Source organism: Phacochoerus africanus, chromosome 8 (genome assembly GCF_016906955.1).
Source record: "Phacochoerus africanus isolate WHEZ1 chromosome 8, ROS_Pafr_v1, whole genome shotgun sequence".
NCBI classification, from domain to species: domain Eukaryota; kingdom Metazoa; phylum Chordata; class Mammalia; order Artiodactyla; family Suidae; genus Phacochoerus; species Phacochoerus africanus.
This window is the reverse complement of record NC_062551.1, coordinates 73,205,050-73,217,329: the sequence shown is the minus strand read 5'-3', so window position 1 is coordinate 73,217,329 and position 12,280 is coordinate 73,205,050.

Sequence of the window (12,280 nt, the reverse complement as noted above, 5' to 3'; positions counted from 1 at the left end):
CTGCTAGAGCAAGTCTCATGGGGAAGATCTACGTGAATACCCATACGGTGTGCAAAAGAGGAAGCTCACCACCCTTCCCCCTGCTCCACACACACACACACACACACACACCCCTATAATCCCCGCCTCCCCCTGCCCACAATTGCTCCACACTTAATCAAAAGCCCACTTGATCGTAAAGAATTTTAGAGAAAGTTTTCTCCAATCCTTTCACCTTAGGGTTGGAGAAAGCTGACGCCAAGCCGGAATTCCGAATTCCTCTCCTCCTGATGATGTTCTTCAGGCTATACCCCAAGCCCCACGTGCCGGCTGGAGACGGGGTAGGAAGCTGATATAAAAGGTTGTGGACATTGGCCTCTTCTCCAGAGGCTAACTGTCCAGAGGAGGCAAAGTACAAGTTTTATCAATAACTGAAACATCAGGTGGGTGTCGAATGATCAGGGTACAACAGGAATGAGACATAGCAACAGGGCTGAAGCATCAAAGGAGGGAAAGAGAGCCTCCAGCTCAGCAACCAGTGAAGTATTCAGCAAAGACGTGGTATCTGAACCAGACTTGGAAGAACAGGTAAGACGTGGACAGGAGGAAATGAGAAAGCCACTGCCATGAAGGCTGAAGACACTGATTTTGGATGCATGTAACAAAAACAGATAAAAACACTCAGAAGCCAATAGGTTTTGCCAGAATAGTGACATACCAGCCATTGTCATAACTCCCTTAGTCTCCTCTGGTTGCCTTCATCAATTATCATGGACTGGTGGCTTAAACAACAAATATTTATTTCTCACAGTTCTGGAGGTGGGAAGGCCCAGATCAAGGCACTGGCAGTTCTGGTGTCTGGCGAGGGCCTCCGTCCCAGCTTGCAAAGGCTGCCTTCTTGATGTATCTTCACATGGAGGGGAGCAAAGCCCTTGTGTCTCCTCTTATAAGGACACTAACCTCATCCATGAGGTCTCCATCCTCATGACCTACTGACCTCCCAAAGATCCCACCTCCAAATACCATCACATTGGGAGCCAGAATTTCAATGTACATTTGGGGAAGAGACATGTATTCAGTCCACAACAATAGCTTGGTTTATCCCATCAGCCTGCTTTCTCCAAGTTCCTAGAACCTGCTCTCTCTGGATGGCCATTAAAGATGAGAAAGGGGATGCCACTCCTGTGGGCAGGCAGCCCAGGTCCTGTAGTCCTGACCTGTACTCAGGGAAGCCACATGCATAGAGACCCTGACTCCACTGATGTGGGCTCAATAAGGACAGAGTAGGATAGCTACCCAGGTAGTTGCAAAAGTCCCAGGAGGGGACCACAGATAGAGAGGGAAGCCTGGGGAACTTTGGGAGACCACTCTAAGTTAATAATCGCTCAAGAAAGCCATCAGAGCATCATGGAACAAAGCAGGCTTGTTTAACTATAAAACCATAACTAAAAGCACAAGATAGGCTTCAGGTCATTAAGGGAAAGATAAAAGGGGGCCTGCATTAGTAAGTCAAAACAGCAGGTGAGTGATTCTAATTTAAAAAAAAAACGTGAGTTCAAGTCCCAATCTGGGTTTAGACTGGGTTCGAGTCAGAGGTGTTTTCGGTTTCAGGCTGGCCCCACATCTTTGAGCCCATCAGATCGGGCAGTTTGTACAATTCTAAATCTTCCTAAACCAATCATGGGAAGTCCAAGACTAGACCCTCCTTTAACATTGAAGGACCACGCCTGCTCTGAACCTGGCAGCACTTGTCAGCACAAGAAACACAGGGTTGGGTTTATTTACTCCACTAGTGGGGGGTCAAGATGCCTGGAGAAGAAAGAGCAGGACAGTATCTTTTTAAAGTCAGAAAAGGGACTAGAGGTGCCCTGGGTAGAGGAGAAAGCTTCTGAGAAGGGAGTTTAGGCTCTGAGATGAATGTTATTGCCTTCCTGGTATCCGTTCCCCTTCTTCATTCCTAACAGAATCCCAACATGGCTCAGGTTGGGGCTGCTCCCCCCCCCCCACTTTTATAGGAAACACCTCATGGTGGCCCCAGGAGAGGCTGATTGGTCTGGGGGAATTCCAGGTCCCCTTCCAGGAACTGGCTCTGATATAGGAATGAGACAGAAGTGTGGTCAGTGAGACATTAGAAAAATTCCACTACAGGTAGGGATGTTTCTGGGGCATTTTTCTTACTCCTAAGAGGGAACCACAGGAAATGCCCCTCTTTCTCCTTGCCTGGGTGTGGTTACATCTGGATGATGCCTAGATCTGCTTCTTCCATTGGGCTACCAACCTGAGGATGGCAGGACAAAGAAATGGAAAGAACCTGGGTCCTTAGTGACATGGTCATTTGTCAAAGGCTTCCTATGCGCCAGACACTGTTGTCAGTATTTTACGCCTCTGGACTGATGTGACCCCCACAGTGGTTCTATGAAACAAGTATTATTATTTTGATTTTGCAGGTGAGGAAACCAGGTCACAGGTTGAGCAGGTTGCCCAAGGACACCCAGCTGGGAGGTTGCAGCAACAGTACGTGTACCTAAGCAGTCTGGCTCCAAAGTCTGCATGCTTAAGCCCTCAAGGCATAAGGTCATCCCCTGGAAGGAACCTGCCAACCAGACATCTCAGGTTGTGATACTAGGTGGCTGATCACATGCCAGGAAGGGCCAGGGCAGCAAAGCCACCCAGGGCAGCGGGCCTTGTTGGCTCATACTCCCAGAGGAAGTGTCTTGCCTCTTATTGGAACTTACACTCTGGATTTTGGAAATGCTGCTCTTGGCTGCTCTGAAAGCCGGGGCAGGGCACTGCATAGGTCTGAACCTGCCTGACATCTCCTCCTCCTCCTTGGTGTGGAAGACTCCACCGGAACAAATTCCAAAGGGCTGGGCTGGGCTTGGAAAAATTCCTAGGAGCTTTGGCAGGGATCTCTCTTTAACAAAAGCATTTCCCTTACACCTCCCAGCAGCTTCCTTTGCCTTTATCCCTCCTTGGGCAAAAGGAAGGGGGCGGTGCAAGTTAGTTCCTGCCTCGGAAGACAAAGAGGAGGAACTTTTTCCAAGCTTCAAAGGAAACTTCACAACCTGCAAGGGAGCAGTGGCCTAGCTCTGGGTGGCCTTCAGTGGCCTTGACTCCCACCCTGCCCCGCTGTTAGCCTGATATACAGCTGCTGCCTCCTCCTCCAACCCTGGTGCTCAGTCAAACTCTGCAGCAGAGCTGATGCCTTGGCTCCACATAGCCTCTTCCCACTTGGGCAGGGGACTGGCAGAGTTGCAATTTGGAGCTTTCTGTTTATAAACAAACTACCCTTACAGACACTGAGCCAGCTGGGGGAAAGCACCATATTCCCGCCCTCTGCCCTTCCCTTTCCTGGTGGTTGAGCTGCCTTTCATCCTTGTGCCAAAGCTGTGCACCCAGGGCCATATAGTCAGGGCTGAAGGAGACTCTGGGGTGTTTATAGGGTTCCTTCCTGCAGCATTCTGTCCTATTTGCATGACTAAGGAGGATTTTGCTACTGATCCACTCTGTTTCAGGGAAATGTCCTGCTTGTATTTTCTTTCAGATGCTTTGCAACAGTGTAACGATATTAATGTGCCCGGCTCTGGGTGAAGGACTTTATAAGCTTCTCTCCACTCACTTTGTTTACTTCCCTGGACAGTATGTGAAGTGGGTACAGGTGAGGCATCTGACAGCCTCAGCAAGGCTGAATCATCGGTTCAAGGTCACAGATGCGCGGGGGTTGGGGGGGCAATCCGGGGGAGGACCTGCTGCACCCAGGTGAGCTGGGAATCCCAGTAACTCCACACGCTTGCTTCCAGTGCAAACCAAATGGCCACCCTGGAACCTGACACACCAGACAGTTTTGCCTTCCCACCATCACCGGTTCCTCTGACTTTGTGCTCAGGGGTCTTAACTGGCTACAGGAAGCCCCCCATGCCCCTCTTCCTCCCCAGCTACATCTCCTGTCTCTCCTCCTCTCCTGCAAAGACACCAAAGAGAATCACTGCTTAGGAACCAGCCAATATAATACCAGTTCCCTTTCTGGCAAGAATCAAATTCATTTTAGAGGCTTTCTGATGTGAAAACCTTCTTTAGAGTAAAATCCTTATCTCCGTGACTTCAACTCACTCCCCCAATTTCAGAAAATTAGGGCAGACACATCCTTCTGGAATCTTTTGAGCAGGCTCCACTTTGATTTGAGATGGCAAATTAATCTACACATTAAATTTAAGCTACAGATCTGCCTTCCCTTTTAGAAGTAAAATCCCAGTTTGGTCAAAAGCAGTACTCATCTCCTCTAAAAGTTACGGTGAGACAAACAGAAAAATGCAAGGCCCAAGTAGGGTGCTTAAATGAGACCTTGCTTCATTCCATCAATAATGAGAAATTAACACAGCTTCCACGGAGAACTTCAATGCCTTAGAAGAGGACTTCCTGAAGAAACATCTTTGCTGTTCAAGATGCTTGTAAAATAAGATCACAGACTTCAACCGCAAAGCCCCCAGGATTCCTGAAATCTTTGATCATCTAAATTTAGCCATTTTCATAAACATTTCAGACAGGAGGCTAATTTTTATTCCCTAGAGGACCTTGTGCAGTCAGACTGCAAGTCCAGGAAGAATGTCAACTTTTAAGAAACATCCAGGGCCTTGCCAAGACTAAGAGCCAGATACCAGCTAAGTTGGCTGACTTCAAATCAGTGTAATTACTCACGGTCCCTTGGAGAGGAACATAAAGTTTTACTATATGCTGCTTATACTTCAACCCATAATTACCGAGCATGTAATAAAGGCAAGGCCCCCTTTCAGGATGCTGTGGGGGAAGCAGAGATGAACCAGGACTGGGCCTTGCCTTTGCAAGGGAGAGAAAAAAGATAACAATCCTATTTAATAAGGTGTGCGTGTGTGTGTGTGTGTGTGTGTGCACACGCACGTGCATACACATGTACATATGTGGGAAGCTGGACATTGTAAGGATAATTTCCTAGGAAGGTGGCATTAATCTGAGATTTAAAGGAGGGATAGACCTGCAGGTCATTTTCTATCTTTCAGTACTTCCTTTTTATTGCTGTCAAATTGTTTGTGCAATTAATAACAATCATGCAGGGGGGAACTGGGCAGGAGAGGAAGGCCAATGTGCTTCAAAGGTACCATGAAGACAGAGGCGCGGAAGCCGGAAAGCCCAACCTATATCATTCAAGAAATGACATGTGTTATTATCTTACTTTGAAAACACGGTCATGGATTTGCACCTTTATCCACCAGCACTATGGTGTTTGGGTGTCCCAGGGAGCAAAAACACGGATTTCTGTCATTACTACCAGAGCTCCTACTCAGATGAAGTGGCGACCCAAAGTCGCAGCCGAGAGCACCTGACCTGGAGGCAGAGTCTGTCCGAACCAAACCTTAACTCTACTATGTCCTGGCAACACGACCTTGGAACAGTCACTCCATCTTTTGAGCTTCCGTCTTCACACGTTAGATTTTGAAAATAATAGTCATACCCTGCCTCATAGCATTATTGAGATTAAATGAAATAATCCCTCTAAAAATGCCCTGCAGATTGCTGGGGCGAAAAGGACTGTCCTATGAACATCCATAGCTGTTCCAACATCCAGGGAGGATCCTATTTTCATGAAGCCATTGATCTGACCATACTGACCTTTGGGTGATGTTTTTAACCATGGCGTTAAATAAAAAAAAGATATCCATATTCTATCATTTTACCATTTTATATTACCTGGGTTTGAAAGTGGAACCCCAAGGAGTTCCCATTGTGGTGCAGAGGAAACAAATCCAACTAGTCTCCATGAGGACCTGGGTTCGATCCCTGGCCTCGCTCAGTGGGTCAGGGATCTGGTGTAGGCCACAGATGTGGCTCGGATCCCACGTTGCTGTGGCTGTGGGGTAGGCTGGTAGTTACAGCTACGATTTGATCCCTAGCCTGGGAACTTCCATACGCCGCCAGTGCGGCCCTAAAAAAAAAAAAAGTGGGACCCCAGGCATGGAGATAAGGAAACTGGATCTAACCCCATCCCTAGCTAGAAAGTGGTAGCATCTGACTAAATCCTAGAACATCTGACTTAAAACCACTTACTTGTCCACTATTTGATACAATCTATCAAATATCTTAATGTCATGAATGTCTTAATTAGGATTCATTGTGAAACGGAAGTAGAAATAAGAAATGTATTATATTTTACAATAAATAGTCCACATCAGACTTTTGATCCCAGCAGGACTCAGAAGCCAAAAGGATATGATTAAGTGGCTTCTTGTCATCACACGCTACTCCTTGCAGCTTCATCCTCAGGCTCCATATGGTAGCAAATGGCTTCCAGCATCTCCAAGCCCACATTTTAAGAGGCTTTCCAAATGAACCACCTTGGGTCTGTGTGCCTATCCTTGAACCCATCATGGTGATCAGTGATGGGACTGTGCCAGTTAGGCCAGCATCACTAGCTCACCACTCAACAAACTCTCTGGAGAGGGGCCTGAGGACTTCGGCCAAGGGCAGATCATGTATTTCATCACTTGTGCATCCAAGTCACTAGCTGAGCATGGAAGTAGGATTGGCTCCTCAGAGGTCATTCAGGATTCTGTTAGCAGAAGAAGGGAGAGACACTCTGGGAAGGTCAAACCAACATTTGTCCATGTGAGCACGGTACAAAATGAGTCAATATACAGATAAAGCATCAGTAATAGTTAAGAGTTAGCTATTACTAGGCAATGTAGGAGGAAAGCATTTTTTTGATTAATGAGGTCATGCTTAGGTCCTCTACTTCCAATAACTGGCACATCATAAAATATTCTTCAAGGGACATCATAGAATGTCCATGGCATTTGGACCCAAGGTTGTCTTGTGCACATGCATTCTTATTGTGATGGGCTAGACCCCACCTTTCCTGCTGTGCTCAGCTGATGGAGAAACAGGTAAGAAAGCCTAACGAAGGGGTATCGGGAGGGGAGTTACCAGGACCACAAAAGGTCCTAGAACCATGTCATACCAAGAACAATTCAAGAAACCAAGTGTATCTATACTGGATTAGAGAAAAAAAGACCTAATATTAGACATGCCAACATATCTCCCAATATTTTACGCGCCGTCAGTCAAAGAGAAGAAAAAACACTGTTAACTCTATATTCTCTTCAGAGGCCAGCACTTCAACTAGGGCCAGAAGTTCTTAGAAGGAAGACTTCTAGCTCAACAGAGGTACAGTAGATTTTCTTCCGTTTTGTTTCCCAAGATACACCCTTCCTTTTTCCGATAACAGTAACCTAATTTCGTTCTTGGGTGAAGCTTTCTTCCACTCTTATCACGTGTAGTTGGAGCAGCTTCCACTCCCAGCTTCAAGGATGGAGCCTGTGATCAGGGTTAAAACCAAGCAGCTCAACCCATGCTCCAAGCCACAGTCCCTGGTTGGTGGTGACAGACAGTTTCTGTGCCCCCCTCAATCCCAGTCCATCTATGATTTTGTCTCAGCTGGGGTGCCCAGTTCCCAGGACACTGGTAAAATTGTTCCTCCAGCAAGACGTTTCTGCCTCAGGTCGCTTTCTGAAGCCCACTCCCTACCCTTGAGTTGAGGACATGGGGAAAGGGTACCTCTAAGGATAATCCTCAGCCATGGGAGATGGAGTATCAATGACCCAAGGTCCCGTCTTTCTGAGACAATTCTGAGACCTGAGCACTACACTTTCTCAGAGGGTCCTCAGTGGAATGGAGCCTCCTTTGTCCCCAGGAATACCCAGCTCAGTAACACAACCTTTAGCATCATTTCCTCCTTCCCTCAGCTCACCTCGCAGATCAACTACGTGCCCTCAAGTCCTAGTCTCAGGCTCTAGGGAAAGGTGGACCCAAATTAAGTCATTAAGGAATATATACAGATATATTATCCAGTTTGGGTCAACAAGAGAATGAAAATTCCCCCAAATTAGGAGGGAGCCATTGGCCTAATGTCACAAAAAAATGAACCTGAATTTGTCAGAGGCCACCAAGTAGAGCCTGAGAACAGAGCCAACTAAGAGGAAACAGCTCTGAGAGGGGCCCTGATTCAATATACCCTGAATCAAGCTGTATCTAAATCCCACCCTACCTGGAGTCTTGAAAGTATGTGAACCAAAAAAATTCCCCTTTTAGCTTAATTCATTTAAGAGGTATTTTTCCTGCTTTCAATCAAATGATTCTGAACCAAAACCACAAAGAAGTAAGTTTCAAACTATAAGTCCTGTCTAACAATCAAACATTCTGACATGAAAAGTGTCAAGGTCTCCCTAACTAGAGAGGTTCAGGAAGAACCCAAACATGCATCTGATGTGCGGGAGAAGGTTTTCCTTCCACCCTGAATGAGTCTGAGCAGTTTGGGAGGTAAAACACACAGCTTCTAAGACCCATTTCATCTTTAAAGGAGCTGATTGACCAACACAGATGAATGAGTTGCTGCAAGAGCGCTCTGGCTAAGGGAAGACCAGGTGACAGTGTTTCCTACTTTATCTTTCCTTAGTCCTCAGGCTGCCGCCCCCACACCATCATGAACCAAGGATGATTCATTGGTGAGTCATTGTTTCTCCTGCTGTCTCCTGACCCTTTGGGCAATCTGGATTGCTGATCCTTATTTAAAGATTTTCTGTTCAAGAACCTCACAGACATGGAGAACAGACTTGTGGTTGCCAAAGGAGAAGGAGAGGGAGTAGGATGGACAGAGAGTTTGGGGTTAGTAGATGCAAACTATTCTGTTTAGAATGGATAAGCAACGAGGTCCTACTGTATAGCACAGGGAACTATATCCGGTCACTCGTGATGGGACATGATAGACGAGAATATGAGAAAGGGAATGTATGTATATACGTGTGTGTGTGTAACTATATACATATATATATACATATACGTGACTGGGTCACCATGCTGTACAGCAGAAATTGACACAACATTGTAAATCAACTATACTTTAACAACAACAACAAAAAATTTAACAGATTTTCTCTTCGCAAGTACTTGTTTCACCCTCTACTTTTTTTTTTCTGCAAATCCTTATTTATTTATTTTTAATTGAAGTAGAGTTGAGTTACAATGTTGTATTAGTTTCAGGTGTACAACAAAGCGATCCATATATGTGTGCATACACACACACATACACGTCTCTTCTTTTTTATTTATTTATTTATTTATTTTTTTAAAGTTCATTATAATTTTTTTTTTTTTGGTCTTTTTGCCATTTCTTGGGCCGCTCCCACGGCATATGGAGGTTCCCAGGCTAGGGGTCTAATTGGAGCTATAGCCACTGGCCTACGCCAGAGCCACAGCAACGCGGGATCCGAGCCGCGTCTGCAACCTACACCACAGCTCACGGCAACGCCGGATCGTTAACCCACTTAGCAAGGGCAGGGACCGAACCCGCAACCTCGTGGTTCCTAGTCGGATTCGTTAACCACTGCGCCACGACGGGAACTCCTATAATTTCTCTTTGATTAAGGAGTTAGTTTCTTTTTTTTTTCTTTTTTTTATAGTTTTTTTATTTTCCCACTGTACAGCAAGGGGGTCAGGTTATCCTTACATGTATACATTACAATTACATTTTTCCCCCAGCCTTTCTTCTGTTGCAACATGAGTATCTAGACAAAGTTCTCAATGCTACTCAGCTGGATCTCCTCAGTTGTGTCTGATAAGCCCAAGCTCCCGATCCCTCCCACTCCCTCCCCCTCCCATCAGGCAGCCACAAGTCTCTTCTCCAAGTCCATGATTTTCTTTTCTGAGGAGATGTTCCTTTGTGCTGGATATTAGATTCCAGTTATAAGTGATATCATATGGTATTTGTCTTTGTCTTTCTGGCTCATGTCACTCAGTATGAGATTCTCTAGCTCCATCCATGTTGCTGCAAATGGCATTATGTCATTCTTTTTTATGGCTGAGTAGTATTCCATTGTGTATATATACCACCTCTTCCGAATCCAATCCTCTGTCGATGGACATTTGGGTTGTTTCCATGTCCTGGCTATTGTGAATAGTGCTGCAATGAACATGTGGGTTCATGTGTCTCTTTTAAGTACAGTTTTGTCCGGATAGATGCCCAAGAGTGGGATTGCGGGGTCATATGGAAGTTCTATGGATAGATTTCTAAGGTATCTCCAAACTGTTCTCCGTAGTGGCTGTACCAGTTTCCATTCCCACCAACAGTGCAGGAGGGTTCCCTTTTCTCCACAGCCCCTCCAGCACTTGTTATTTGTGGATTTATTAATCACCCTCTACTTCTATCGCAGAGTTGACAGGACCATCAGCCCACAAAACATAAGGACACCTCCCAAAGATACCTCCACTAAGGAAGAATCAGCCAACCTCAGAGGCAGTTAAATGAGGGATTCACAGGTTTCTGCCTATTCAAATAGTAACGCCAAACAATGTACTTTCACTCGGGGTTAGCCTAATTATCATCCTGATGGCAGGAAGTTCAGATATGCTATACACAGGTTCACCATCTCCCCCAAAGACCTGCTCCAGCAAGGCACGCTACATGAATATTTATTTTTGAGAGATTAGCATGCATTAACCAAATGAGCAAGGTGGCAGGAAATAAGTAATCTCAGAATTTTTTAATTTTTAAAAAATGGCCTATTAATGGTGTAAAATACACCAAGAGACCCTTGTTTTTAAAGGTGACATTCCACCTTGCATACACAATGAGCGTCCCAGCATAATTATGAGCTGAAGCAGATTACAGATGGGAACAAGTCCGCATTGATGGCTGGATGGAGGGGCTCCAGCCACTTGTCCCCACGTTTGGAAAAAGAGACCATAAGGCTGTGCTCACAGCTACAGGAAGGAAGGCAGGAAATAGGGAGACGGGTGATAACTTATTACACTTTTGGCCAAAGGAAAAAACAAACTTTGCATCAGAAAGCACTAATTCAGTTATGGCCAGCCGAAAGAAAATAAAAACAAGAGACAGACTTCCTGTTGTAAAATGCTATCGATACGGTTTCTGAATCTTACTCGTTAAAAAAAAAAATGTTCTATCTTGTAAGCTATTATATGTACAGTTTGCGTGCTCTATTTGTTCATTTTCTTTCAATTATCTGCATACATAAAATGTGACAAGGGCTGCCTCTCTTTTAATTTATTTTTCTGATCTGATGAGTTGCAACCATCAAGCAGCAGAAATGTGAAATGTTTTTCTTTGCACAAAGGCTAGCATTTCGGTAAACTCAGAAATGGATAGAAGCACACAGATCAATTCCCTCCCCCTCTTTCTCTCCTCCTGGTTTCTACCTGATGGCCTTTCTTTTCCAGTACCTTCTGGGAAAATGGAGAGGTTTATAACACCTATCACAAGAAGAGCATGGAGAAGATGGATGGGTGGGCTGAATGAGCTCCAACAAGGATGCCTCCTCCCCCTGGAGGCTGCAGCCCCAGACTCATTACAGCTCTGAGAAGACACAGCACAACTCCACAGATGGGCCGCCAGCCGAGAGCCACCCCCTCTTGCCAATTCTCTCCTAGGAAAGTGAAGGATCTGGGGAGAAGCTGAGGGAAGGAAGAAGCACGTGGCTGTTCCCCCTTTTCACATCCCACTTAATTAGGCCTGAAAAGAATACCCCTGGACTTGGCTGGTTAGAAAAGGAACTGGCATACTGGCTGGATTTTTAGGATCAGCAGCATGTCTGCTGGACAGAGTCAAAGCGACCAGAGTGAGAGGCAACATGGGGTCCAAAGGTCAGATGTTTGTCTGGTTTTTCTGCTGCCTGACCTCCAATTAAACATTCCCTTTCATGCCCTTGTTTCTAGGTACAGAGACCCATTCAATTTTTTTTTTTTTTTTGCTTTTTGCTTTTTTGGGCGGCACCCAAGGCATATGGAAGTTCCCAGGCTAGGGGTCTAATCGGAGCTATAGCTGCCGGCCTACGCCACAGCCACAGCAACACGGATCTGAGTCACATCTGCGACACACCAGAGCTCATGGCAACACCAGATCCTTAACCCACTGAACGGGGATAGGGATAGAACAGGCATTCTCATAGATACTAGTCAGGTTCATCTCCAATGAGCCACAATGGAAACTCCCACCATTCAACTCTGTTGTTTTTTTTTTTTAATGAATTTTATCACATTTATAGTTGTACAACAATCGATCACAACCCAATTTTACAGCATGTCCATCCCAAACACCCAGTGCGTCCTCCCACCCCTGAACCTGTCTCCTTTGGAAACCATAAGTTCTGCAAAGTCTGCGAGTCAGCATCTGTTTTGCAAAGAAGTCCTTTGTGTCCTTTCTTTAGATGCCACATGTCAGAGCATTTGATGTTGGTGTCTCACTGTCTGACTGACTTCA